The following is a 27,331-nucleotide window of genomic DNA, read 5'->3' as shown; positions in this document are numbered from 1 at the left end:
TCAAGATGGTGACAGAGAAAATTGGAGGAGGACATATAGGCCCAGGCTGGGCAGAGAATATGAAATCACTTTAAGAAATGAGGACATGTGTGACATTCTACTGGACGGAATAACTATTAAAGGAAAGGATTGTGTAATTAGAAAACTACAGACAAGGGAATATGTTGTATCGTTTATGCATCTACCGGCTTATCTTGAAGACAAAGACATTTTTAATAAATTGGATAATTGGGGCGTACATCCAACATCACAAATTAAAAGAAGGCTATATCCAGGCACTGAAGTGGAAGATGGAACGAGATTTGTGCGTGTTAAGTTTCCAGATCAGGTGGTTTCATTACCATATAGCACAAAATTTGAGACAGCGGAGGGAACACAGTTTTTCCGGATAATACATGACAGACAGGTGAAGACTTGTCGTATGTGTTTGAATCCGGGACATATCTTAAGAGACTGTCCAGACTTCAAATGTCACCTATGTGAGGAGCAAGGCCATTTTGCACGGGACTGTGATGCAGTGAGATGCCCAGATTGCCACAAAGTTCTTGTGAAATGTGAATGTTGGATGGTAAATGAGGAGAGACCAAACAAAGAGACTGACTCCGAGGTAGAGTGCAGACAAATTCATAAAGAAGTGGAAGAAGAGGAGAAAAATTATGGTGGTGAGCAGGCAGAAGTTGAAAGGGAAGTGGAGACAAATGGAACACAGAGAGAAAAAGAAGAACAAATGATGGAAGAAGAAAGGACACTAGAGGAGACTTCATTAAAGGGCAGAGAACTGGAGCATAAAAAAGAACAAGAGGAGAGTGAACAAGAGGAAGATGAAAAAGAGACTGAGAAACAAAAGTCTGAAGGATATAAAAGAGATAGAGAATTCACTCGTATGCAAAGAAGAAGTCTACTGAAGGTAAAACCAAATATTGACTGTGCTAGAAAGAGAAGAGAAAAAATGAAAGAAAAAGCTACATTTAGAGGGAAATGTGAGGTTTTAAGAAGTATAGTGGAGGAAGAGGAAGAAAAATGAAATGATGAATATTTTTAAATATTTATTATCTTTAATGGTCTTAAGAATTGTATCTTGGAATGCAAGAGGTTTGTTGAATGTGGTGAAATTTGAAAAAATGAAAGAAATGTGTAAAGAGGAAAATATAATTGTATTACAAGAAACTAATTGGAAAGATGAATCAATGGAAGACTTAAAAAAAAGATGGAATGGGGAAATAATATATAATAATGGGGATGGAAGAAAAGGAAGGGGAGTAGCAATTTTAATTGATAAGTATATGAAGGATAAATGGAATGTGCTATTTGATGATAGAAATGGAAAATGTTTAGCAGTAGAAATAAGTAGTGAGGATGAAACTTTTGTTTTATGCAACTTACATGCACCAACAGAAGAAAAGGAAAAGAGGAGTTTCTTTCATGATTTAAGGAGTTTTACACTAAAATATAAGAAAGTAATTTTAATAGGTGATTTCAATCAAAATGGATATGGCAGAAGGAATGGTTTATAGAACAGATACTGCAAGAAAAGAGCTGAATGTTTTAATGGAAGAAAATGACTTAATTGATATATGGAGGGATAGGAATGAAAAAAGAAGAGAATATTCAAGAAGACAATTAGTAGAGAATTTTTTGTGCCAAACAAGGATTGATTATGTGTTAAACACAAGATTTTTAGAGCAATATATTGAAAAGGTGTACTATAAGGAAACAACATTAAGTGATCATAGTTTTGTGTTTATTTTGATGGATTTTAATAAAATGGAGAGGGGGCCAGGAGTTTGGATTTTAAATGCAGAGATTTTAAAAAATGAATCTTATAGAATGGAAATAGAAAAAATTATAGACAAAGAAAAGGAAAGTAGTTTGTTTGTAGAAAACAAAAGGATATGGGTGGGATAATGTAAAATATGAAATAAAGAAATCTACAATAAAATATTGTAAATTTCTACAACGAGTTAAGAAACAAAAAGAAAGGAATATCAGAAAAGAATTAAATGAAGAATTAAGTAAAGAGGACGTTGATGTGCAGAAGGTTGTTTTGTTAGAAGAGGATTTAAGTAAAATAGAGGAGGAAAAGTATAGAGGTGCAATGATAAGAAGTAAGGCAAAATATACTGTGGAGGGAGAAAAATGCACAAAATTCTTTTTTAATCTGGAAAGAAGTAGGAAAAAGGCAGAAACGATAAAAGAAATAAAATGCAAAGATGGAAGGAAAGTAAAAGAAACAAAAGAAATATTAAAGGAGGTAAAAGATTTTTATGAAGAATTGTTTAAGACACAAGGAATAGATGATGGGGAAAAAGACTGTATATTGGAGACGATAACAGCTACAGTTAATAATCAAGACAAAGATGAGTGTGATGCGGAGATAAAAATAGAAGAGATAGAAGAAGCTATTAATCAATTAAAGGTGAATAAAAGTCCAGGTATAGATGGAATAACAAATGAGTTTTATAAAGCTTTTAAGGATAAATTATTGAAAATACTAAAACAAGTGTATGATGAGATTTTTAAAAAGGGAGAGATTAATCAAGCAATGAAAATGGGTCTAGTGAAAATAATATTCAAGAGAAAAGGGGAAAGGGAGGATTTAAAAAATTATAGACCAATCACTATGCTAAATGTAGATTTTAAAATTTTAGCAAAAATTTTAGCAAACAGACTGAAAAGAGTGTTACCTAAGATAATTTTATCAAATAAAGCATATGGAGTTCAGGGGAGAGATATATCAGATACAGTTAGCAACATAAGGGATGTGATAAGTTATATGAATGAAGAAAAGAAGAGTGGATATGTGATAAGCATGGATTTTGAAAAAGCGTTTGATAGGGTGGAGCATGAGTTTTTATTTGCGAGTTTAAAACGTTTTGGTTATGGGGGTAATTTTAGAAAATGGATTAAGATATTGTATAAGGATGCAATGAGTTTTATTAAATGTAATGGTTTTTTAACGGATGCTTTTAAGATAACTAGATCCATAAGGCAGGGCTGTCCATTGTCAGCACAGTTGTATTCCTTGGTCGCAGAGTCTCTAGGAATGATGATTAAAAAGGATCAAAGAATAAAAAGTATAAATATTGAAAATGGAAGGGAAGGACAAAAGATTTTTCAGTACGCGGATGATACCACCTTGATAATAGAAGATTTAGAGAGCATTAGAATAGCAATGGAACTCATGCAGAAATTTTGTAAAGCAACAGGTGCAAAGATAAATGTGGAAAAAACTGCTTTTATGAGATTTGGAGAAGCGCCAGCATTACCAGCTTGCATTGCTTTTAATGAAAAGGAAGAAATTAAGATTTTAGGAGCAAATTTGGGGAAAGATGAAAAGAGTTCAAGAGATAAAAGATGGGAAGAGATTGTGGGAGAAATGAAAAGAAGATTGGTTTTTTGGAAAGTGAGAGATTTGGAGTTGAAAGGAAGAGTTTTAATTGTTAATAGTCTAATGCTCTCTAAGATGTGGTATAATTTATCTGTAACTGCAATGCCAATGTGGGTAGAACAGAGAGTAAAGGGTATTGTGTTGAATTTTTTATGGAATAATAAGCCTCCTAGAATTGCACATAAGACTTTAATTGGTTCTCAAGAAGAAGGAGGGTTAGGGTTAATGGATGTTGAGCAGAGGAAGAAGAGTATGAGAGTGAAAACTGTAAAGAAATATCTAAATAGAGAAAAGATGGAGGAATGGAAAGTAATAATGAAACATTTTTTAAACAAATGTTCAAATTTGAGAATAGGGGATGATATTTTATGGATGAGAGTTAAAAAAGGAATGATAAAAGGAATACCAGATTTTTATAAAGAGGTTTTAGAGGCATGGAGGGATTTCTTACCACATATTGATTTTAAGCCACAAGGAAGAGAAACAATTTTGAATCAACCTCTGTTTTTAAATGCAAAGATTACTACAGATGGAACAGATGTGTTTTTTAAAAAGTGGCTAGATGTAGATATAAAAAGAGTAAGAGATATTTTATATGAGTATAAAAATGGGTTTCTTCCTCTTCAGTTTGTCATTGATGCTTTAGAAGAAGCAAAAGAGGATTTCAATGTCAGTACTTTAAAGAAACAATATGATGTTGTAAAGAAAGCAATACCAAAAGAGTGGATTGAAATAATAGAGAGTGGGGAAAAAGAGGAAGAGAAAGTAGAAGTGTCTTTTAAAGTTGGGAAGAAGGAATATGATTTTAACTCTTGTACTGTGAAGATGTTTTACACATGTTTTAGGGAATCTGTTTTCACAAAACCAAAAGTAAATGAGTTTTGGATTGAGCATTTTCCTGGATTAGATGAAAATAATATATGGAGGAATGTTAAATGGAGGTTCTTAGATGTGAAAATGGAAGCGTTGGATTATTTTATAAGGCATAAAGTCATTTTTTCCGAGATGAAACTATGTAAAATTGGTTTGACACAAAATGCTTTGTGTAAAGTATGTAAAAAAGAGGATGAAGGATTTTTACATTTGTTTTTATATTGTGATGAATTGAAAGAATTTTTTAAGATTTTAAAAGGTTTGATAAATCAACTAAGAGAAAAGGAAGATATTCCAAACTGGGATGAGTTGATAATAATGGGACTGAATGAAAATTGTACAAATAAGGAGGTGGTCAATCTATGTATATCAATGGGGAAGTATGTGATATGGAAAAGAAGAAACATAGTGAGAAACAAAGACTGTAAAATAGACATATGGGGATATTTTAAAAAGAGAATAGAAGAATATTTGCAACTGTTATATGTGTATTGTAAGATGGAAAGGAAAATGGATGTTTTTTATAAAATGTTCTCAGTTAATGTACAAAATGTTTTAAGGAATTGTAAAATTGAGTTCCCTGGAATGTTGTAAATGAATTGGAATTTTTTGTAAAAGAATTTTAATAAAAAAAAAAAAAAAAAAAAAAAGCTATGCCCGATCTCGTCTGATCTTGGAAGTTAAGCAGGTTTGGGCCTGGTTAGTACTTGGATGGGAGACTGCCTGGGAACACCAGGTACTGTAAGCTTTTTGGAAATATTTCACTTAGTATATAATAATTTTGCAAAAAAATAGAGTCAATGCCCGATCTCTGAATATAAGCAGGTTTGGGCCAGGTTAATACATGGATGGGAGACAGCCTGGGAATACCAGGTGCTTTAAATTTTTGGATATTTTTCACGAATTATATAATAATCTTGCAAAAAAAAAAAAAAAAGAGACAATGCCCAATCTCTGAATCTTAGCAGGTTTAGGTATGGTTAGTACTTGGTTGAAAGACCGCCTAGGAATACCAGGTGCTTAAAGCTTTTGGAATTTTTTCACTTAGTATATAATAAATTTGGCAAAAAATAGAGTCAATGCCCGATCTCTAAATTTTAGCAGGTTTAGGTCTGGTTAGTACTTGGATGAGAGACCGCCTAGGAATACTATTTGCTTTAAGTTTTTGGGTTTTCTTTCCTACTTATATAATATACTGGCGAGTAGATTGGCTGATCTTTAAATAGCCTTCTCTTTGCAGCAGTCTTCGCTTATGGCCATACCAGCCTGGCTATGCCCGATCTCGTCTGATCTCGGAAGTTAAGCAGGTTTGGGCCTGGTTAGTACTTGGATGGGAGACCGCCTGGGAATACCAGGTACTGTAAGCTTTTTGGAAATTTTTCACTTAGTATATAATAATTTTGCCAAAAAATAGAGTCAATGCCCGATCTCTGAATATAAGCAGGTTTGGGCCAGGTTAGTACATGGATGGGAGACTGCCTGGGAATACCAGGTGCTTTAAATTTTTGGATATTTTTCACGAATTATATAATAATCTTGCAAAAAAAGAAAAAAGAGTCAATGCCCGATCTCTGAATTTTAGCAGGTTTAGGTCTAGTTAGTACTTGGATGAGAGACCGCCTAGGAATACTAGGTGCTTTAAGCTTTTGGGTTTTCTTTCCTACTTATATAATGTACTGGCGAGTAGATTGGCTGATCTTTAAATAGCCTTCTCTTTGCAGCAGTCTTCGCTTACGGCCATACCAGCCTGGCTATGCCCGAACTCGTCTGATCTCGGAAGCTAAGCAGGTTTGGGCATGGTTAGTACTTGGATGGGAGACCGCCTGGGAATACCAGGTGCTGTAAGCATTTTGGAAATTTTTGACTTAGTATGTAATAATTTTGCCAAAAAATAGAGTCAATGCCCGATCTCTGAATATAAGCAGGTTTAAGCCAGGTTAGTACATGGATGGGAGACTGCCTGGGAATACCAGGTGCTTTAAATTTTTGGAATTTTTTCACTTAGTATATAATAAATTTGGCAAAAAATAGAGTCAATACCCGATCTCTGAATATAAGCAGGTTTAAGCCAGGTTAGTACATGGATGGGAGACTGCCTTGGAATACCAGGTGCTTTAAATTTTTGGATATTTTTCATAAATTATATAATAATCTTGCAAAAAAGAAAAAAGAGTCAATGCCCGATCTCTGAATATAAGCAGGTTTGGGCCAGGTTAGTACATGGATGGGAGACTGCCTGGGAATACCAGGTGCTTTAAATTTTTGGATATTTTTCACGAATTATATAATAATCTTGCAAAAAAAAAAAAAAAAAAAAAAAAAAAGAGTCAATGCCCGATCTCTGAATCTTAGCAGGTTAAGGTCTGGTTAGTACTTGAATGAGAGACCGCCAAGGAATACCAGGTGCTTTAAGCTTTTGGAATTTTTTCACTTAGTATATAATAAATTTGGCAAAAAATAGAGTCAATGCCCGATCTCTGAATATAAGCAGGTTTAAGCCAGGTTAGTACATGGATGGGAGACTGCCTGGGAATACCAGGTGCTTTAAATTTTTGGATATTTTTCACGAATTATATAATAATCTTGCAAAAAAAAAAAAAAAGAGTCAATGCCCGATCTCTGAATCTTAGCAGGTTTAGGTCTGGTTAGTACTTGGTTGAAAGACCGCCTAGGAATACCAGGTGCTTAAAGCTTTTGGAATTTTTTCACTTAGTATGTAATAAATTTGGCAAAAAATAGAGTCAATGCCCGATCTCTAAATTTTAGCAGGTTTAGGTCTGGTTAGTTCTTGGATGAGAGACCGCCTAGGAATACTAGGTGCTTTAAGCTTTTGGGTTTTCTTTCCTACTTATATAATGTACTGGCGAGTAGATTGGCTGATCTTTAAATAGCATTCTCTTTGCAGCAGTCTTCGCTTACGGCCATACCAGCCTGGCTATGCCCGATCTCGTCTGATCTCGGAAGCTAAGCAGGTTTGGGCCTGGTTAGTACTTGGATGGGAGACCGCCTGGGAATACCAGGTGCTGTAAGCATTTTGGAAATTTTTGACTTAGTATGTAATAATTTTGCCAAAAAATAGAGTCAATACCCGATCTCTGAATATAAGCAGGTTTGGGCCAGGTTAGTACATGGATGGGAGACAGCCTGGGAATACCAGGTGCTTTAAATTTTTGGATATTTTTCACGAATTATATAATAATCTTGCAAAAAAAAAAAAAAAAAAAAAAAAAAAAGAGTCAATGCCCGATCTCTGAATCTTAGCAGGTTAAGGTCTGGTTAGTACTTGAATGAGAGACCGCCAAGGAATACCAGGTGCTTTAAGCTTTTGGAATTTTTTCACTTAGTATATAATAAATTTGGCAAAAAATAGAGTCAATGCCCGATCTCTGAATATAAGCAGGTTTAAGCCAGGTTAGTACATGGATGGGAGACTGCCTGGGAATACCAGGTGCTTTAAATTTTTGGAATTTTTTCACATAGTATACTTAGCCCGATCTCTGAAGGTCTGGTTAGTACTTTAATGAGAGACCGCCAAGGAATACCAGGTGCTTTAAGCTTTTGGAATTTTTTCACTTAGTATATAATAAATTTGGCAAAAAATAGAGTCAATGCCCGATCTCTGAATATAAGCAGGTTTGGGCCAGGTTAGTACATGGATGGGAGACTGCCTGGGAATACCAGGTGCTTTAAATTTTTGGATATTTTTCACGAATTATATAATAATCTTGCAAAAAAAGAAAAAAGAGTCAATGCCCGATCTCTGAATTTTAGCAGGTTTAGGTCTAGTTAGTTCTTGGATGAGAGACCGCCTAGGAATACTAGGTGCTTTAAGCTTTTGGGTTTTCTTTCCTACTTATATAATGTACTGGCGAGTAGAATGGCTGATCTTTAAATAGCATTCTCTTATATACTAAGTGAATTTTTTCACTTAGTATATAATAAATTTGGCAAAAAATAGAGTCAATGCCCGATCTCTGAATATAAGCAGGTTTAAGCCAGGTTAGTACATGGATGGGAGACTGCCTGGGAATACCAGGTGCTTTAAATTTTTGGAATGAGAGACCGCCAAGGAATACCAGGTGCTTTAAGCTTTTGGAATTTTTTCACTTAGTATATAATAAATTTGGAAAAAAAATAGAGTCAATGCCCGATCTCTGAATATAAGCAGGTTTAAGCCAGGTTAGTACATGGATGGGAGACTGCCTGGGAATACCAGGTGCTTTAAATTTTTGGATATTTTTCACAAATTATATAATAATCTTGCAAAAAAGAAAAAAGAGTCAATGCCCGATCTCTGAATATAAGCAGGTTTGGGCCAGGATAGTACATGGATGGGAGACTGCCTGGGAATACCAGGTGCTTTAAATTTTTGGATATTTTTCACGAATTATATAATAATCTTGCAAAAAAAAAAAAAGAGTCAATGCCCGATCTCTGAATATAAGCAGGTTTGGGCCAGGTTAGTACATGGATGGGAGACTGCCTGGGAATGCCAGGTGCTTTAAATTTTTGGATATTTTTCACGAATTATATAATAATCTTGCAAAAAAAAAAAAAAGTGTCAATGCCCGATCTCTGAATCTTAGCAGGTTTAGGTATGGTTAGTATTTGGTTGAAAGACCGCCTAGGAATACCAGGTGCTTAAAGCTTTTGGAATTTTTTCACTTAGTATGTAATAATTTTGCCAAAAAATAGAGTCAATAACCGATCTCTGAATATAAGCAGGTTTGGGACAGGTTAGTACATGGATGGGAGACTGCCTGGGAATACCAGGTGCTTTAAATTTTTGGATATTTTTCACAAATTATATAATAATCTTGCAAAAAAAGAAAAAAGAGTCAATGCCCGATCTCTGAATTTTAGCAGGTTTAGGTCTAGTTAGTACTTGGATGAGAGACCGCCAAGGAATACCAGGTGCTTTAAGCTTTTGGGTTTTCTTTCCTACTTATATAATGTACTGGCGAGTAGATTGGCTGATCTTTAAATAGCCTTCTCTTTGCAGCAGTCTTCGCTTATGGCCATACCAGCCTGGCTATGCCCGATCTCGTCTGATCTTGGAAGTTAAGCAGGTTTGGGCCTGGTTAGTACTTGGATGGGAGACCGCCTGGGAATACCAGGTACTGTAAGCTTTTTGGAAATTTTTCACTTAGTATATAATAATTTTGCAAAAAAATAGAGTCAATGCCCGATCTCTGAATATAAGCAGGTTTGGGCCAGGTTAGTACATAGATGGGAGACAGCCTGGGAATACCAGGTGCTTTAAATTTTTGGATATTTTTCACGAATTATATAATAATCTTGCAAAAAAAAAAAAAAAAAGAGACAATGCCCAATCTCTTAATCTTAGCAGGTTAATGTATGGTTAGTACTTGGTTGAAAGACCGCCTAGGAATACCAGGTGCTTAAAGCCTTTGGAATTTTTTCACTTAGTATATAATAATTTGGCAAAAAATAGAGTCAATGCCCGATCTCTAAATTTTAGCAGGTTTAGGTCTGGTTACTACTTGGATGAGAGACCGCCTAGGAATACTAGTGCTTTAAGTTTTTGGGTTTTCTTCCTACTTATATAATGTACTGGCGAGTAGATTGGCTGATCTTTAAATAGCATTCTCTTGCAGCAGTCTTCGCTTACGGACATACCAGCCTGGCTATGCCTGATCTCGTCTGATCTCGGAAGCTAAGCAGGTTTGGGCCTGGTTAGTACTTGGATGGGAGACCGCCTGGACCAGGTGCTGTAAGCATTTTTGGAAATTTTTGACTTAGTATGTAATAATTTTGCCAAAAAATAGAGTCAATGCCCGATCTCTGAATCTTAAGCAGGTTTAAGGTCTGGTTAGTACATTGGATGGAGAGACTGCCAAGGAATACCAGGTGCTTTAAATCTTTGGAATTTTTTTCACTAAGTAATATAATAAATTTTGGCAAAAAATAGAGTCAATGCCCGATCTCTGAATATAAGCAGGTTTAAGGCCAGGTTAGTACATGGATGGGAGACTGCCTGGGAATACCAGGTGCTTTAAATTTTTGGATATTTTTCACGAAATTATATTAATAATCTTGCAAAAAAAAAAAAAAAAAAAAAAAAAAGAGTCAATGCCCGATCTCTGAATCTTAGCAGGTTTAGGTCTGGTTAGTACTTGGTTGAAAGACCGCCTAGGAATACCAGGTGCTTAAAGCTTTTGGAATTTTTTCACTTAGTATATAATAAATTGGCAAAAAAATAGAGTCAATGCCCGATCTCTAAATTTTAGCAGGTTTAGGTCTGGTTAGTTCTTGGATGAGAGACCGCCTAGGAATACTAGGTGCTTTAAGCTTTTGGGTTTTCTTTCCTACTTATATAATGACTGGCGAGTAGATTGGCTGATCTTTAAATAGCATTCTCTTTGCAGCAGTCTTCGCTTACGGGCCATACCAGCCTGGCTATGCCCGATCTCGTCTGATCTCGGAAGCTAAGCAGTTTGGGCCTGGTTAGTACTTGGATGGGAGACCGCCTGGGAGTACCAGGTGCTGTAAGCATTTGGAAATTTTTGACTTAGTATGTAATAATTTTGCCAAAAAATAGAGTCAATGCCCGATCTCTGAATATAAGCAGGTTGGGCCAGGTTAGTACATGGATGGGAGACAGCCTGGGAATACCAGGTGCTTTAAATTTTTGGATATTTTTCACGAATTATATAATAATCTTGCAAAAAAAAAAAAAAAAAAAAAAAAAAGAGTCAATGCCCGATCTCTGAATCTTAGCAGGTTAAGGTCTGGTTAGTACTTGAATGAGAGACCGCCAAGGAATACCAGGTGCTTTAAGCTTTTTGGAATTTTTTCACTTAGTATATAATAAATTTGGCAAAAAATAGAGTCAATGCCCGATCTCTGAATATAAGCAGGTTTAAGCCAGGTTAGTACATGGATGGGAGACTGCCTGGGAATACCAGGTGCTTTAAATTTTTGGAATTTTTTCACTTAGTATACTTAGGCCCGATCTCTGAAGGTCTGGTTAGTACTTTAATGAGAGACCGCCAAGGAATACCAGGTGCTTTAAGCTTTTGGAATTTTTTCACTTAGTATATAATAAATTTGGCAAAAAATAGAGTCAATGCCCGATCTCTGAATATAAGCAGGTTTGGGCCAGGTTAGTACATGGATGGGAGACTGCCTGGGAATACCAGGTGCTTTAAATTTTTGGATATTTTTCACGAATTATATAATAATCTTGCAAAAAAAGAAAAAAGAGTCAATGCCCGATCTCTGAATTTTAGCAGGTTTAGGTCTAGTTAGTACTTGGATGAGAGACCGCCTAGGAATACTAGGTGCTTTAAGCTTTTGGGTTTTCTTTCCTACTTATATAATGTACTGGCGAGTAGAATGGCTGATCTTTAAATAGCATTCTCTTATATACTAAGTGAATTTTTTCACTTAGTATATAATAAATTTGGCAAAAAATAGAGTCAATGCCCGATCTCTGAATATAAGCAGGTTTAAGCCAGGTTAGTTCATGGATGGGAGACTGCCTGGGAATACCAGGTGCTTTAAATTTTTGGAATGAGAGACCGCCAAGGAATACCAGGTGCTTTAAGCTTTTGGAATTTTTTCACTTAGTATATAATAAATTTGGAAAAAAAATAGAGTCAATGCCCGATCTCTGAATATAAGCAGGTTTAAGCCAGGTTAGTACATGGATGGGAGACTGCCTGGGAATACCAGGTGCTTTAAATTTTTGGATATTTTTCACAAATTATATAATAATCTTGCAAAAAAGAAAAAAGAGTCAATGCCCGATCTCTGAATATAAGCAGGTTTGGGCCAGGATAGTACATGGATGGGAGACTGCCTGGGAATACCAGGTGCTTTAAATTTTTGGATATTTTTCACGAATTATATAATAATCTTGCAAAAAAAAAAAAGAGTCAATGCCCGATCTCTGAATATAAGCAGGTTTGGGCCAGGTTAGTACATGGATGGGAGACTGCCTGGGAATGCCAGGTGCTTTAAATTTTTGGATATTTTTCACGAATTATATAATAATCTTGCAAAAAAAAAAAAAAGTGTCAATGCCCGATCTCTGAATCTTAGCAGGTTTAGGTATGGTTAGTATTTGGTTGAAAGACCGCCTAGGAATACCAGGTGCTTAAAGCTTTTGGAATTTTTTCACTTAGTATGTAATAATTTTGCCAAAAAATAGAGTCAATAACCGATCTCTGAATATAAGCAGGTTTGGGACAGGTTAGTACATGGATGGGAGACTGCCTGGGAATACCAGGTGCTTTAAATTTTTGGATATTTTTCACAAATTATATAATAATCTTGCAAAAAAAGAAAAAAGAGTCAATGCCCGATCTCTGAATTTTAGCAGGTTTAGGTCTAGTTAGTACTTGGATGAGAGACCGCCAAGGAATACCAGGTGCTTTAAGCTTTTGGGTTTTCTTTCCTACTTATATAATGTACTGGCGAGTAGATTGGCTGATCTTTAAATAGCCTTCTCTTTGCAGCAGTCTTCGCTTATGGCCATACCAGCCTGGCTATGCCCGATCTCGTCTGATCTTGGAAGTTAAGCAGGTTTGGGCCTGGTTAGTACTTGGATGGGAGACCGCCTGGGAATACCAGGTACTGTAAGCTTTTTGGAAATTTTTCACTTAGTATATAATAATTTTGCAAAAAAATAGAGTCAATGCCCGATCTCTGAATATAAGCAGGTTTGGGCCAGGTTAGTACATAGATGGGAGACAGCCTGGGAATACCAGGTGCTTTAAATTTTTGGATATTTTTCACGAATTATATAATAATCTTGCAAAAAAAAAAAAAAAAAAGAGACAATGCCCAATCTCTTAATCTTAGCAGGTTAATGTATGGTTAGTACTTGGTTGAAAGACCGCCTAGGAATACCAGGTGCTTAAAGCTTTTGGAATTTTTTCACTTAGTATATAATAAATTTGGCAAAAAATAGAGTCAATGCCCGATCTCTGAATTTTAGCAGGTTTAGGTCTAGTTACTACTTGGATGAGAGACCGCCTAGGAATACTAGGTGCTTTAAGTTTTTGGGTTTTCTTTCCTACTTATATAATGTACTGGCGAGTAGATTGGCTGATCTTTAAATAGCATTCTCTTTGCAGCAGTCTTCGCTTACGGACATACCAGCCTGGCTATGCCTGATCTCGTCTGATCTCGGAAGCTAAGCAGGTTTGGGCCTGGTTAGTACTTGGATGGGAGACCGCCTGGGAATACCAGGTACTGTAAGCTTTTTGGAAATTTTTCACTTAGTATATAATAATTTTGCCAAAAAATAGAGTCAATGCCCGATCTCTGAATCTTAGCAGGTTAAGGTCTGGTTAGTACTTGAATGAGAGACCGCCAAGGAATACCAGGTGCTTTAAGCTTTTGGAATTTTTTCACTTAGTATATAATAAATTTGGCAAAAAATAGAGTCAATGCCCGATCTCTGAATATAAGCAGGTTTAAGCCAGGTTAGTACATGGATGGGAGACTGCCTGGGAATACCAGGTGCTTTAAATTTTTGGAATTTTTTCACTTAGTATACTTAGCCCGATCTCTGAAGGTCTGGTTAGTACTTTAATGAGAGACCGCCAAGGAATACCAGGTGCTTTAAGCTTTTGGAATTTTTTCACTTAGTATATAATAAATTTGGCAAAAAATAGAGTCAATGCCCGATCTCTGAATATAAGCAGGTTTGGGCCAGGTTAGTACATGGATGGGAGACTGCCTGGGAATACCAGGTGCTTTAAATTTTTGGATATTTTTCACGAATTATATAATAATCTTGCAAAAAAAGAAAAAAGAGTCAATGCCCGATCTCTGAATTTTAGCAGGTTTAGGTCTAGTTAGTACTTGGATGAGAGACCGCCTAGGAATACTAGGTGCTTTAAGCTTTTGGGTTTTCTTTCCTACTTATATAATGTACTGGCGAGTAGAATGGCTGATCTTTAAATAGCATTCTCTTATATACTAAGTGAATTTTTTCACTTAGTATATAATAAATTTGGCAAAAAATAGAGTCAATGCCCGATCTCTGAATATAAGCAGGTTTAAGCCAGGTTAGTTCATGGATGGGAGACTGCCTGGGAATACCAGGTGCTTTAAATTTTTGGAATGAGAGACCGCCAAGGAATACCAGGTGCTTTAAGCTTTTGGAATTTTTTCACTTAGTATATAATAAATTTGGCAAAAAATAGAGTCAATGCCCGATCTCTGAATATAAGCAGGTTTAAGCCAGGTTAGTACATGGATGGGAGACTGCCTGGGAATACCAGGTGCTTTAAATTTTTGGATATTTTTCACAAATTATATAATAATCTTGCAAAAAAGAAAAAAGAGTCAATGCCCGGTCTCTGAATATAAGCAGGTTTGGGCCAGGATAGTACATGGATGGGAGACTGCCTGGGAATACCAGGTGCTTTAAATTTTTGGATATTTTCACGAATTATATAATAATCTTGCAAAAAAAAAAAAGAGTCAATGCCCGATCTCTGAATATAAGCAGGTTTGGGCCAGGTTAGTACATGGATGGGAGACTGCCTGGGAATGCCAGGTGCTTTAAGTTTTTGGATATTTTTCACGAATTATATAATAATCTTGCAAAAAAAAAAAAAAAAAAAGAGACAATGCCCAATCTCTTAATCTTAGCAGGTTAATGTATGGTTAGTACTTGGTTGAAAGACCGCCTAGGAATACCAGGTGCTTAAAGCTTTTGGAATTTTTTCACTTAGTATATAATAAATTTGGCAAAAAATAGAGTCAATGCCCGATCTCTAAATTTTAGCAGGTTTAGGTCTGGTTACTACTTGGATGAGAGACCGCCTAGGAATACTAGGTGCTTTAAGTTTTTGGGTTTTCTTTCCTACTTATATAATGTACTGGCGAGTAGATTGGCTGATCTTTAAATAGCATTCTCTTTGCAGCAGTCTTCGCTTACGGACATACCAGCCTGGCTATGCCTGATCTCGTCTGATCTCGGAAGCTAAGCAGGTTTGGGCCTGGTTAGTACTTGGATGGGAGACCGCCTGGGAATACCAGGTACTGTAAGCTTTTTGGAAATTTTTCACTTAGTATATAATAATTTTGCCAAAAAATAGAGTCAATGCCCGATCTCTGAATATAAGCAGGTTAAGGTCTGGTTAGTACTTGAATGAGAGACCGCCAAGGAATACCAGGTGCTTTAAGCTTTTGGAATTTTTTCACTTAGTATATAATAAATTTGGCAAAAAATAGAGTCAATGCCCGATCTCTGAATATAAGCAGGTTTAAGCCAGGTTAGTACATGGATGGGAGACTGCCTGGGAATACCAGGTGCTTTAAATTTTTGGAATTTTTTCACTTAGTATACTTAGCCCGATCTCTGAAGGTCTGGTTAGTACTTTAATGAGAGACCGCCAAGGAATACCAGGTGCTTTAAGCTTTTGGAATTTTTTCACTTAGTATATAATAAATTTGGCAAAAAATAGAGTCAATGCCCGATCTCTGAATATAAGCAGGTTTGGGCCAGGTTAGTACATGGATGGGAGACTGCCTGGGAATACCAGGTGCTTTAAATTTTTGGATATTTTTCACGAATTATATAATAATCTTGCAAAAAAAGAAAAAAGAGTCAATGCCCGATCTCTGAATTTTAGCAGGTTTAGGTCTAGTTAGTACTTGGATGAGAGACCGCCTAGGAATACTAGGTGCTTTAAGCTTTTGGGTTTTCTTTCCTACTTATATAATGTACTGGCGAGTAGAATGGCTGATCTTTAAATAGCATTCTCTTATATACTAAGTGAATTTTTTCACTTAGTATATAATAAATTTGGCAAAAAATAGAGTCAATGCCCGATCTCTGAATATAAGCAGGTTTAAGCCAGGTTAGTTCATGGATGGGAGACTGCCTGGGAATACCAGGTGCTTTAAATTTTTGGAATGAGAGACCGCCAAGGAATACCAGGTGCTTTAAGCTTTTGGAATTTTTTCACTTAGTATATAATAAATTTGGCAAAAAATAGAGTCAATGCCCGATCTCTGAATATAAGCAGGTTTAAGCCAGGTTAGTACATGGATGGGAGACTGCCTGGGAATACCAGGTGCTTTAAATTTTTGGATATTTTTCACAAATTATATAATAATCTTGCAAAAAAGAAAAAAGAGTCAATGCCCGATCTCTGAATAAAAGCAGGTTTGGGCCAGGATAGTACATGGATGGGAGACTGCCTGGGAATACCAGGTGCTTTAAATTTTTGGATATTTTTCACGAATTATATAATAATCTTGCAAAAAAAAAAAAGAGTCAATGCCAGATCTCTGAATATAAGCAGGTTTGGGCCAGGTTAGTACATGGATGGGAGACTGCCTGGGAATGCCAGGTGCTTTAAGTTTTTGGATATTTTTCACGAATTATATAATAATCTTGCAAAAAAAAAAAAAAGTGTCAATGCCCGATCTCTGAATCTTAGCAGGTTTAGGTATGGTTAGTATTTGGTTGAAAGACCGCCTAGGAATACCAGGTGCTTAAAGCTTTTGGAATTTTTTCACTTAGTATGTAATAATTTTGCCAAAAAATAGAGTCAATAACCGATCTCTGAATATAAGCAGGTTTGGGTCAGGTTAGTACATGGATGGGAGACTGCCTGGGAATACCAGGTGCTTTAAATTTTTGGATATTTTTCACAAATTATATAATAATCTTGCAAAAAAAGAAAAAAGAGTCAATGCCCGATCTCTGAATTTTAGCAGGTTTAGGTCTAGTTAGTACTTGGATGAGAGACCGCCAAGGAATACCAGGTGCTTTAAGCTTTTGGGTTTTCTTTCCTACTTATATAATGTACTGGCGAGTAGATTGGCTGATCTTTAAATAGCCTTCTCTTTGCAGCAGTCTTCGCTTATGGCCATACCAGCCTGGCTATGCCCGATCTCGTCTGATCTTGGAAGTTAAGCAGGTTTGGGCCTGGTTAGTACTTGGATGGGAGACCGCCTGGGAATACCAGGTACTGTAAGCTTTTTGGAAATTTTTCACTTAGTATATAATAATTTTGCAAAAAAATAGAGTCAATGCCCGATCTCTGAATATAAGCAGGTTTGGGCCAGGTTAGTACATAGATGGGAGACAGCCTGGGAATACCAGGTGCTTTAAATTTTTGGATATTTTTCACGAATTATATAATAATCTTGCAAAAAAAAAAAAAAAAAAGAGACAATGCCCAATCTCTTAATCTTAGCAGGTTAATGTATGGTTAGTACTTGGTTGAAAGACCGCCTAGGAATACCAGGTGCTTAAAGCTTTTGGAATTTTTTCACTTAGTATATAATAAATTTGGCAAAAAATAGAGTCAATGCCCGATCTCTAAATTTTAGCAGGTTTAGGTCTGGTTACTACTTGGATGAGAGACCGCCTAGGAATACTAGGTGCTTTAAGTTTTTGGGTTTTCTTTCCTACTTATATAATGTACTGGCGAGTAGATTGGCTGATCTTTAAATAGCATTCTCTTTGCAGCAGTCTTCGCTTACGGACATACCAGCCTGGCTATGCCTGATCTCGTCTGATCTCGGAAGCTAAGCAGGTTTGGGCCTGGTTAGTACTTGGATGGGAGACCGCCTGGGAATACCAGGTACTGTAAGCTTTTTGGAAATTTTTCACTTAGTATATAATAATTTTGCCAAAAAATAGAGTCAATGCCCGATCTCTGAATCTTAGCAGGTTAAGGTCTGGTTAGTACTTGAATGAGAGACCGCCAAGGAATACCAGGTGCTTTAAGCTTTTGGAATTTTTTCACTAAGTATATAATAAATTTGGCAAAAAATAGAGTCAATGCCCGATCTCTGAATATAAGCAGGTTTGGGCCAGGTTAGTACATGGATGGGAGACTGCCTGGGAATACCAGGTGCTTTAAATTTTTGGATATTTTTCACGAATTATATAATAATCTTGCAAAAAAAGAAAAAAGAGTCAATGCCCGATCTCTGAATTTTAGCAGGTTTAGGTCTAGTTAGTACTTGGATGAGAGACCGCCTAGGAATACTAGGTGCTTTAAGCTTTTGGGTTTTCTTTCCTACTTATATAATGTACTGGCGAGTAGATTGGCTGATCTTTAAATAGCCTTCTCTTTGCAGCAGTCTTCGCTTACGGCCATACCAGCCTGGCTATGCCCGAACTCGTCTGATCTCGGAAGCTAAGCAGGTTTGGGCATGGTTAGTACTTGGATGGGAGACCGCCTGGGAATACCAGGTGCTGTAAGCATTTTGGAAATTTTTGACTTAGTATGTAATAATTTTGCCAAAAAATAGAGTCAATGCCCGATCTCTGAATATAAGCAGGTTTAAGCCAGGTTAGTACATGGATGGGAGACTGCCTGGGAATACCAGGTGCTTTAAATTTTTGGAATTTTTTCACTTAGTATATAATAAATTTGGCAAAAAATAGAGTCAATGCCCGATCTCTGAATATAAGCAGGTTTAAGCCAGGTTAGTACATGGATGGGAGACTGCCTTGGAATACCAGGTGCTTTAAATTTTTGGATATTTTTCATAAATTATATAATAATCTTGCAAAAAAGAAAAAAAGAGTCAATGCCCGATCTCTGAATATAAGCAGGTTTGGGCCAGGTTAGTACATGGATGGGAGACTGCCTGGGAATACCAGGTGCTTTAAATTTTTGGATATTTTTCACGAATTATATAATAATCTTGCAAAAAAAAAAAAAAAAAAAAAAAAAGAGTCAATGCCCGATCTCTGAATCTTAGCAGGTTTAGGTCTGGTTAGTACTTGGTTGAAAGACCGCCTAGGAATACCAGGTGCTTAAAGCTTTTGGAATTTTTTCACTTAGTATATAATAAATTTGGCAAAAAATAGAGTCAATGCCCGATCTCTAAATTTTAGCAGGTTTAGGTCTGGTTAGTTCTTGGATGAGAGACCGCCTAGGAATACTAGGTGCTTTAAGCTTTTGGGTTTTCTTTCCTACTTATATAATGTACTGGCGAGTAGATTGGCTGATCTTTAAATAGCATTCTCTTTGCAGCAGTCTTCGCTTACGGCCATACCAGCCTGGCTATGCCCGATCTCGTCTGATCTCGGAAGCTAAGCAGGTTTGAGCCTGGTTAGTACTTGGATGGGAGACCGCCTGGGAATACCAGGTGCTGTAAGCATTTTGGAAATTTTTGACTTAGTATGTAATAATTTTGCCAAAAAATAGAGTCAATGCCCGATCTCTGAATATAAGCAGGTTTGGGCCAGGTTAGTACATGGATGGGAGACAGCCTGGGAATACCAGGTGCTTTAAATTTTTGGATATTTTTCACGAATTATATAATAATCTTGCAAAAAAAAAAAAAAAAAAAAAAAAAAGAGTCAATGCCCGATCTCTGAATCTTAGCAGGTTAAGGTCTGGTTAGTACTTGAATGAGAGACCGCCAAGGAATACCAGGTGCTTTAAGCTTTTGGAATTTTTTCACTTAGTATATAATAAATTTGGCAAAAAATAGAGTCAATGCCCGATCTCTGAATATAAGCAGGTTTAAGCCAGGTTAGTACATGGATGGGAGACTGCCTGGGAATACCAGGTGCTTTAAATTTTTGGAATTTTTTCACTTAGTATACTTAGCCCGATCTCTGAAGGTCTGGTTAGTACTTTAATGAGAGACCGCCAAGGAATACCAGGTGCTTTAAGCTTTTGGAATTTTTTCACTTAGTATATAATAAATTTGGCAAAAAATAGAGTCAATGCCCGATCTCTGAATATAAGCAGGTTTGGGCCAGGTTAGTACATGGATGGGAGACTGCCTGGGAATACCAGGTGCTTTAAATTTTTGGATATTTTTCACGAATTATATAATAATCTTGCAAAAAAAGAAAAAAGAGTCAATGCCCGATCTCTGAATTTTAGCAGGTTTAGGTCTAGTTAGTACTTGGATGAGAGACCGCCTAGGAATACTAGGTGCTTTAAGCTTTTGGGTTTTCTTTCCTACTTATATAATGTACTGGCGAGTAGAATGGCTGATCTTTAAATAGCATTCTCTTATATACTAAGTGAATTTTTTCACTTAGTATATAATAAATTTGGCAAAAAATAGAGTCAATGCCCGATCTCTGAATATAAGCAGGTTTAAGCCAGGTTAGTTCATGGATGGGAGACTGCCTGGGAATACCAGGTGCTTTAAATTTTTGGAATGAGAGACCGCCAAGGAATACCAGGTGCTTTAAGCTTTTGGAATTTTTTCACTTAGTATATAATAAATTTGGCAAAAAATAGAGTCAATGCCCGATCTCTGAATATAAGCAGGTTTGGGTCAGGTTAGTACATGGATGGGAGACTGCCTGGGAATACCAGGTGCTTTAAATTTTTGGATATTTTTCACAAATTATATAATAATCTTGCAAAAAAAGAAAAAAGAGTCAATGCCCGATCTCTGAATTTTAGCAGGTTTAGGTCTAGTTAGTACTTGGATGAGAGACCGCCAAGGAATACCAGGTGCTTTAAGCTTTTGGGTTTTCTTTCCTACTTATATAATGTACTGGCGAGTAGATTGGCTGATCTTTAAATAGCCTTCTCTTTGCAGCAGTCTTCGCTTATGGCCATACCAGCCTGGCTATGCCCGATCTCGTCTGATCTTGGAAGTTAAGCAGGTTTGGGCCTGGTTAGTACTTGGATGGGAGACCGCCTGGGAATACCAGGTACTGTAAGCTTTTTGGAAATTTTTCACTTAGTATATAATAATTTTGCAAAAAAATAGAGTCAATGCCCGATCTCTGAATATAAGCAGGTTTGGGCCAGGTTAGTACATAGATGGGAGACAGCCTGGGAATACCAGGTGCTTTAAATTTTTGGATATTTTTCACGAATTATATAATAATCTTGCAAAAAAAAAAAAAAAAAAGAGACAATGCCCAATCTCTTAATCTTAGCAGGTTAATGTATGGTTAGTACTTGGTTGAAAGACCGCCTAGGAATACCAGGTGCTTAAAGCTTTTGGAATTTTTTCACTTAGTACATAATAAATTTGGCAAAAAATAGAGTCAATGCCCGATCTCTAAATTTTAGCAGGTTTAGGTCTGGTTACTACTTGGATGAGAGACCGCCTAGGAATACTAGGTGCTTTAAGTTTTTGGGTTTTCTTTCCTACTTATATAATGTACTGGCGAGTAGATTGGCTGATCTTTAAATAGCATTCTCTTTGCAGCAGTCTTCGCTTACGGCCATACCACCCTGAGCACCTGTGATTGTTGGTACATTCCAGGAAGTAAGAGGTGGCAGTAGGGAGAGAAAGGCTCTCCCATGTGTTTGTTTTTGGTTTGTCTTATATTATATTGTATTTAGTTAAATATATATATTTTTCTTGGTTTGGTTTTTTTATTTTTTAGGGCCCTGAGCAGAATTTACTGCTTAGGGCCAAAGGAGCTTTAAAGCTCTTAAAGTTTTTGATTATGGAGGAACAACATGGCGATGGCAAAGACATGGCTGAGGAAATAAGCAATAGTAAAGATCTTCAAAAAGATACTGGAGAAAGAATAAAGCAAAGGAAATCAACAGAGACAAGTGAGGTGAGAAGACAAAGGAATGAGATGAAAGACAATGAACAACAAAAGCATTACTCAAAGGAGGCCACAGTAATTGTTAATACTACAGAAGTAAGAGATCGAAGGGTGGAGGATGTGATAAAAGCAGTGATTGAAAAAGTTGGACTGAGTAAAGTGTTAGCGGTAAGACCAAGATTAAATAATGAGTATGAGGTAACAGTAACGGATGAAGAAGCATGTGAAGTTTTAAAGGAAGGACTAACAGTAAAAGGAATTGTTTGTGAAGTGAGGAATCTTCAAGAAAGAGAGTGTGTTGTTTCATTCATGCACTTACCAGCTTATATCACAGATGAAGAAATAATGGCAAAATTGGGAACATGGGGAGTTAAAGTTACATCTGCAATAAGAAGAAGGTACTATCCAGACACTACAATTACAGATGGAACAAGATATGTCCGTGTGAAATTCCCTAAGGAGGTGATATCACTGCCTTACAGTACGAGATTTGATACTGCAGAGGGAGTGCAATATTTTAGGATCATACATGATCGTCAAATGAAGATCTGTAGATTGTGTATGAAACCGGGACACATTTTGAAGGATTGTCCAGACTTTTCCTGTCGAGACTGTGGTGAAAAGGGACATTTTTCGAGGGAATGTGATGCCGTAAGATGCCCGGAGTGTCGTAAAGTACTGGTGAAATGTGAATGCTGGATAGAGGAGGATGTTGAAACAGATAAAGACTATGAGCAAGTGGATGAAATGGAGAAATCACAGGATGTGGACGACGTAAATGAGGATGAACAAACAGAACAAACTGAGGAAGAAGAAGAGAATCAAATAGGAGAAGATGCAGAGGAGGAACAGAAGTACTGTGAAATGGAAAGAGATAAAGAGGAAGAAGGACATGGAATACAAACGGAAATCTTGAAACAAACAAGAGAGGAGGAAAAGGAAAGGCAGGAAATGCAAATGATAGAGAAAGCAACGCCAGGAAGAAAAGAAGACAACAAAAATGACTGGGAAAAGGTTACAATAACAAGAAGAAGACAACTAAAGGTAAAACCAAATTTAGAGAATGTACAAAAGAGACATATAATTAAAAAAAAAGAACTGAAAGAGAAAGTATTTAAAAAAAGAGACTATGGTGAAAATAGTTTTGAGGTATTAATGCAGCTGGGAAAAGTTGATGAATGTTCAGAATAATATGTACTTTGCTATGTATTATGTTTTTGAAAATTGCAACACTTAATGTAAGAGGGTTACTAGAAAAAGGGAAATTTGAAAAGTTGAAACTTTTGTGTAGTAAATCAAATGTTTTAGTGGTTCAAGAAACAAATTGGAGGGATGAAGTAATGGAAAGTTTTAAAAAGAAATGGAAAGGTGATATATTTTATAGTAATGGTGATGGGAGGCTAGGTAGGGGAGTAGCATTTTTAATTAAAAAGGGTGTGTGTGAAAAAGCACAAGTGGTTTATGATGACATGCAAGGAAAGTGTTTGATAGTGAAAATGATGGAGGGAGAGACAAATATAATTCTGTGTAATATTCATGCACCTGTGGTAGAAAAAGAAAAGGTGTTATTTTTTAAGAAACTAAAAGATATTATTGTGAAATGGAAGAATATTTTAATTATGGGGGATTTTAACACCACGTTTAGCAAGATGGATATTGCAGATGGGATGGTTTTTAAATCTGATAGTGGAAGGAAGGAATTAAAAAGTCTAATGGAAGAAAATAACTTAGTGGACGTTTGGAGAGAAAGAAACGAGGGGATACGAGAATTCTCAAGGCAACAGGCGTTGAAGAATTTTATATGCAGAAGTAGAATAGATTTCTTGATAAGTAAAAGAGAAATGTTGAAGTTAATAGATACTATATATTATAAGGAAACAATGTTAAGCGATCATAAAGTTGTATGTATACAAGTTGATATGAATAATTTTAAAAGAGGGCCGGGAATATGGATGTTAAACACTGAGATTTTAAAAGATGAGAATTTTAAGGAACAAATAGAGGTATTAATAAAGAAGGAAAAAGGAAATCAGATGTATAAGGATGAAAAGAGAATTTGGTGGGATAATTTAAAATATGACATTGGAAAATGTGCAAGAGAACATAGTAAAATAATACAGAAAATTAAAAAAAGAAAAGAAAAAGAAATAAGATTAGAATTAAGAGATGAGCTAAGTAAGGAGGTTGTCAACTTACAGAAAACTGTAATGTTGGAGGAAAAAATAAAGGATATAGAAGACAAAAAATATAAAGGAGCAATGATAAGAAGTAAAGCAAAATACTTAGTGGAAGGTGAAAAATGTACAAGATTCTTTTTTAATATGGAAAAAAACAGACAGAGAGCAGGAATGATTAAAGAATTAATAGGAAAAGGAGGAGGAAAGGTAAAAGAAAAAGAAGAAGTTTTAAAAGAAATAAAAGATTATTATGAAAATTTGTTTAAAAGGGAAGGAGTGGGTAGAGAAGAAATTGAATTTTTGGTAGGGAAAATCAAAATAAAGATAGATAATAGTGATAAAAATGTATGTGAAAGGGGAATTGAAAAAGAAGAAATAGATGAAGCAATCATGCAGTTAAATAATGGTAAAAGTCCAGGAAAAGATGGTCTTCCAAGTGAATTTTATAAGGTTTTTAAAAATGTAATGACACCAATTTTAAAAGATGTGTATGACGAAATTTTTAAAAAGGAAAAAACCAGTTATTTTATGGGGATAGGATTAGTAAAATTAATTTATAAAAGAAAAGGGGACATTGCAGATCTTAAAAATTATAGACCAATAACTATGTTAAATACAGATTTTAAAATATTATCAAAGATTTTAGCTAACAGATTGAAGAAAATTTTACCAAATATAATACAAACAAACCAGGCTTATGCAATACCAGGAAGAGATATTACTGATACTATTAGTAGTATAAGAGATGTTGTAAGTTACATGATCTCTGAAAAAAAAAGTGGATATGTAATAAGTCTTGATTTAGAAAAGGCCTTTGACCGTGTTGAACATGAGTATTTGTTTAGAATTTTACAACAGTTTGGTTTTGGTGAAAATTTTATTAAGTGGTTGAAGATTTTATATAAAGATTCAAAAAGTCAAGTAAAGTGCAATGGTTTTTTAACAGAGACCTTTAATTTAACTAGATCTATTAGACAAGGTTGTCCATTATCAGCTTTGCTGTACAGTTTAGTGGCAGAGGCATTAGGGTTGGCAATAACGGAAGAGAAAGAAATTAGAGGAATAGACACAGAAGAAAATAGAGAGTTGCAGAAAGTATATCAATATGCAGATGATACGACTATAATAGTGCAAGATGTGGCTAGTGTAGTTAAAGCAATGGACATAATAGAAAAATACTGTAAAGGTTCTGGAGCTAAGATAAATCAACAAAAAACGGTTATTATGAGTATAGGAAAAATTGAAAAAATTCAAAAATTTTATCCATTTAAAGAAGAAGAGAGCTTGAAGATTTTGGGTGTGAGGATTGGGAAAAATGAGAAAATGGTGAGAGATTTGATGTGGGATGAAGTGGTGGGTGAAATGGAAAGAGTGTTAAATTATTGGAAACAAAGGGAATTAACTTTAAGAGGGAAGGTTTTGGTTATAAATGCATTAATGATGGCAAAAATGTGGTATGTTTTGGGTGTGATACCCATGCCTATGGGAATTAGTAAAAGATTAAAAAAAGATGTTTTAAATTTTCTCTGGGGCTCTAAGCCATCAAGGATTTCTTATAATACAATAATAGGGGCCATAGAAGAAGGTGGGTTAGGGCTGCAAGATCCAGAATTAAAAAAAAAGAGCTTTAGAGTTAAAACTGTGAAAACATTTTTAAATGAAGAGAATAAAGCTGAATGGAAAATACTTATGAGAATGTTTTTATATAAATGCGGACATATGAAAATAGGATCTGATATTCTGTGGATGAAATTAAAACCTACAATGATAACGGGAATCCCAGAGTTTTATAAAGAAGTTTTAGAAGCATGGACAGAATTTTTACCAAATGTATGTATTAAACCTATTAGGAGATTGGAGTTTTTAACACAGCCATTGTTTCTGAACGAGAATATTGTATATAGAGGAAAAGAATTATTTTTTAAACATTGGATTAATGCTGGATTTAAAACAATAAGGGATGTTTTGTATGAAGTGAGGGAAGGTTTTTTACCTTTGCAAGCAATTTATGATGAAGTGAAAAATAATGAAAATCATGTTAATAAGAATGTTTTAAAAAAGCAATATGATAAAATAAAGGAGGCAATTCCAAAGGAATGGTTAGTAAACATAGAAAAACAAGGACAAGACAGTGAAGATGATAAAATGAAGGTTTTCTTAAAAGCAAAAGGAGAAAAGGAGCCTTTTCATGTGAGTCATCTTAGGACTTTTTATGTTTTGTTTAGAAATAGTGTTTTTAAGAAACCAGCTGGGAATACATTTTGGAAAAAAGTTTTTACAAACCTTGAGGAAGAAGTTCTGTGGAGAAATTTGAGAAAATGGCACATTGATGTTAAAATGGAGAATCTGGATTTTTATATAAGGCATAATATAATTTTTTCTGAAGAGAAGTTGTATAAATGTGGAATGACTGGGGATGCATTGTGTAAAGTCTGTTGTGAAACAAATGAAGGAATTGTGCACATGTTTTTATCATGTAAAGAACTGATCATTTTCAGAGACAAAATGAAAAATGTGATTAAGAGTTTGTTAGGAGAAAAAATGGATGTAATAGAAGATGAAGAGAGTTGGAATTGTATATTTTTATTTGGAATGAATGAGAAATCTGATAATCAAAATGTTATAAATTTGTTTTTAATTGTAGCTAGATATGCGATATGGTGTAGGAGAAATATAGCAAGAGACAAAAACAAAAAACTGGGATTATGGATTTATTTTAAGAAAAAATTGGAAGATTATATACGAACACTAGAAAGTTATTTTAAAGCTGAAGGTACAATTTATGTATTTGATAAACTAATTCTAAATAACAATCCTTATGTTTTGAAAACACTGAATGGACTGGAAATTAATTTGTAGTTTTTTATATATATATAATATTTTTTTTTTTTAATTTTTTTTTTTTTTTTTTTTTTTTTCAGATGAAAAGGATTATGTTTGCTTAGAAACTTTAATGTAACCTTAAATGAATGTCTGCATTTATTTTGTGAAAGAGAGTTTTCTATAACATGAATGATTTAAATGTGAAATATTTTATGTATTTTTTCTTTTTGTACTGAAATATTTTTAATAAAAAAAAAAAAAAAAAAAAAAAAAAAAAATGCCTGATCTCGTCTGATCTCGGAAGCTAAGCAGGTTTGGGCCTGGTTAGTACTTGGATGGGAGACCGCCTGGGAATACCAGGTACTGTAAGCTTTTTGGAAATTTTTCACTTAGTATATAATAATTTTGCCAAAAATAGAGTCAATGCCCGATCTCTGAATCTTAGCAGGTTAAGGTCTGGTTAGTACTTGAATGAGAGACCGCCAAGGAATACCAGGTGCTTTAAGCTTTTGGAATTTTTTCACTAAGTATATAATAAATTTGGCAAAAAATAGAGTCAATGCCCGATCT

The 27,331-nt window shown here is 35.3% G+C and overlaps 12 non-coding genes and 2 pseudogenes across 12 annotated transcripts; all 14 read left to right on the top strand.

Annotated features, from left to right (window-relative positions):
• Positions 1–5,509: 5,509 nt before the first annotated feature.
• On the top strand, positions 5,510–5,628 carry LOC113085573 (5S ribosomal RNA). The gene has a single exon (XR_003284328.1). It is a non-coding gene; the product is annotated as a 5S ribosomal RNA (ribosomal RNA).
• Positions 5,629–5,990: 362 nt separating this feature from the next.
• On the top strand, positions 5,991–6,109 carry LOC113085565 (5S ribosomal RNA). The gene has a single exon (XR_003284324.1). It is a non-coding gene; the product is annotated as a 5S ribosomal RNA (ribosomal RNA).
• A 1,065-nt stretch (positions 6,110–7,174) lies between these two features.
• LOC113085554 (5S ribosomal RNA) lies at positions 7,175–7,293 on the top strand. Its single transcript, XR_003284314.1, has one exon. It is a non-coding gene; the product is annotated as a 5S ribosomal RNA (ribosomal RNA).
• Positions 7,294–9,271: 1,978 nt separating this feature from the next.
• Positions 9,272–9,390, top strand: LOC113085559 (5S ribosomal RNA). Its single transcript, XR_003284318.1, has one exon. It is a non-coding gene; the product is annotated as a 5S ribosomal RNA (ribosomal RNA).
• A 497-nt stretch (positions 9,391–9,887) lies between these two features.
• On the top strand, positions 9,888–10,002 carry LOC113085570 (uncharacterized; annotated as a pseudogene).
• A 656-nt stretch (positions 10,003–10,658) lies between these two features.
• On the top strand, positions 10,659–10,777 carry LOC113085568 (uncharacterized; annotated as a pseudogene).
• A 1,975-nt stretch (positions 10,778–12,752) lies between these two features.
• Positions 12,753–12,871, top strand: LOC113085557 (5S ribosomal RNA). The gene has a single exon (XR_003284317.1). It is a non-coding gene; the product is annotated as a 5S ribosomal RNA (ribosomal RNA).
• A 502-nt stretch (positions 12,872–13,373) lies between these two features.
• On the top strand, positions 13,374–13,492 carry LOC113085562 (5S ribosomal RNA). The gene has a single exon (XR_003284321.1). It is a non-coding gene; the product is annotated as a 5S ribosomal RNA (ribosomal RNA).
• A 1,684-nt stretch (positions 13,493–15,176) lies between these two features.
• LOC113085561 (5S ribosomal RNA) lies at positions 15,177–15,295 on the top strand. The gene has a single exon (XR_003284320.1). It is a non-coding gene; the product is annotated as a 5S ribosomal RNA (ribosomal RNA).
• Positions 15,296–17,116: 1,821 nt separating this feature from the next.
• Positions 17,117–17,235, top strand: LOC113085556 (5S ribosomal RNA). Its single transcript, XR_003284316.1, has one exon. It is a non-coding gene; the product is annotated as a 5S ribosomal RNA (ribosomal RNA).
• A 502-nt stretch (positions 17,236–17,737) lies between these two features.
• Positions 17,738–17,856, top strand: LOC113085560 (5S ribosomal RNA). Its single transcript, XR_003284319.1, has one exon. It is a non-coding gene; the product is annotated as a 5S ribosomal RNA (ribosomal RNA).
• Positions 17,857–18,354: 498 nt separating this feature from the next.
• On the top strand, positions 18,355–18,473 carry LOC113085564 (5S ribosomal RNA). Its single transcript, XR_003284323.1, has one exon. It is a non-coding gene; the product is annotated as a 5S ribosomal RNA (ribosomal RNA).
• Positions 18,474–19,259: 786 nt separating this feature from the next.
• LOC113085574 (5S ribosomal RNA) lies at positions 19,260–19,378 on the top strand. Its single transcript, XR_003284329.1, has one exon. It is a non-coding gene; the product is annotated as a 5S ribosomal RNA (ribosomal RNA).
• A 1,418-nt stretch (positions 19,379–20,796) lies between these two features.
• LOC113085555 (5S ribosomal RNA) lies at positions 20,797–20,915 on the top strand. The gene has a single exon (XR_003284315.1). It is a non-coding gene; the product is annotated as a 5S ribosomal RNA (ribosomal RNA).
• Positions 20,916–27,331: the final 6,416 nt, after the last annotated feature.

This window comes from Carassius auratus, unplaced genomic scaffold (assembly GCF_003368295.1).
Source record: "Carassius auratus strain Wakin unplaced genomic scaffold, ASM336829v1 scaf_tig00041869, whole genome shotgun sequence".
Classification (NCBI taxonomy): Eukaryota; Metazoa; Chordata; class Actinopteri; order Cypriniformes; family Cyprinidae; genus Carassius; species Carassius auratus.
This window is presented reverse-complemented; position numbering and strand designations above follow the sequence as displayed.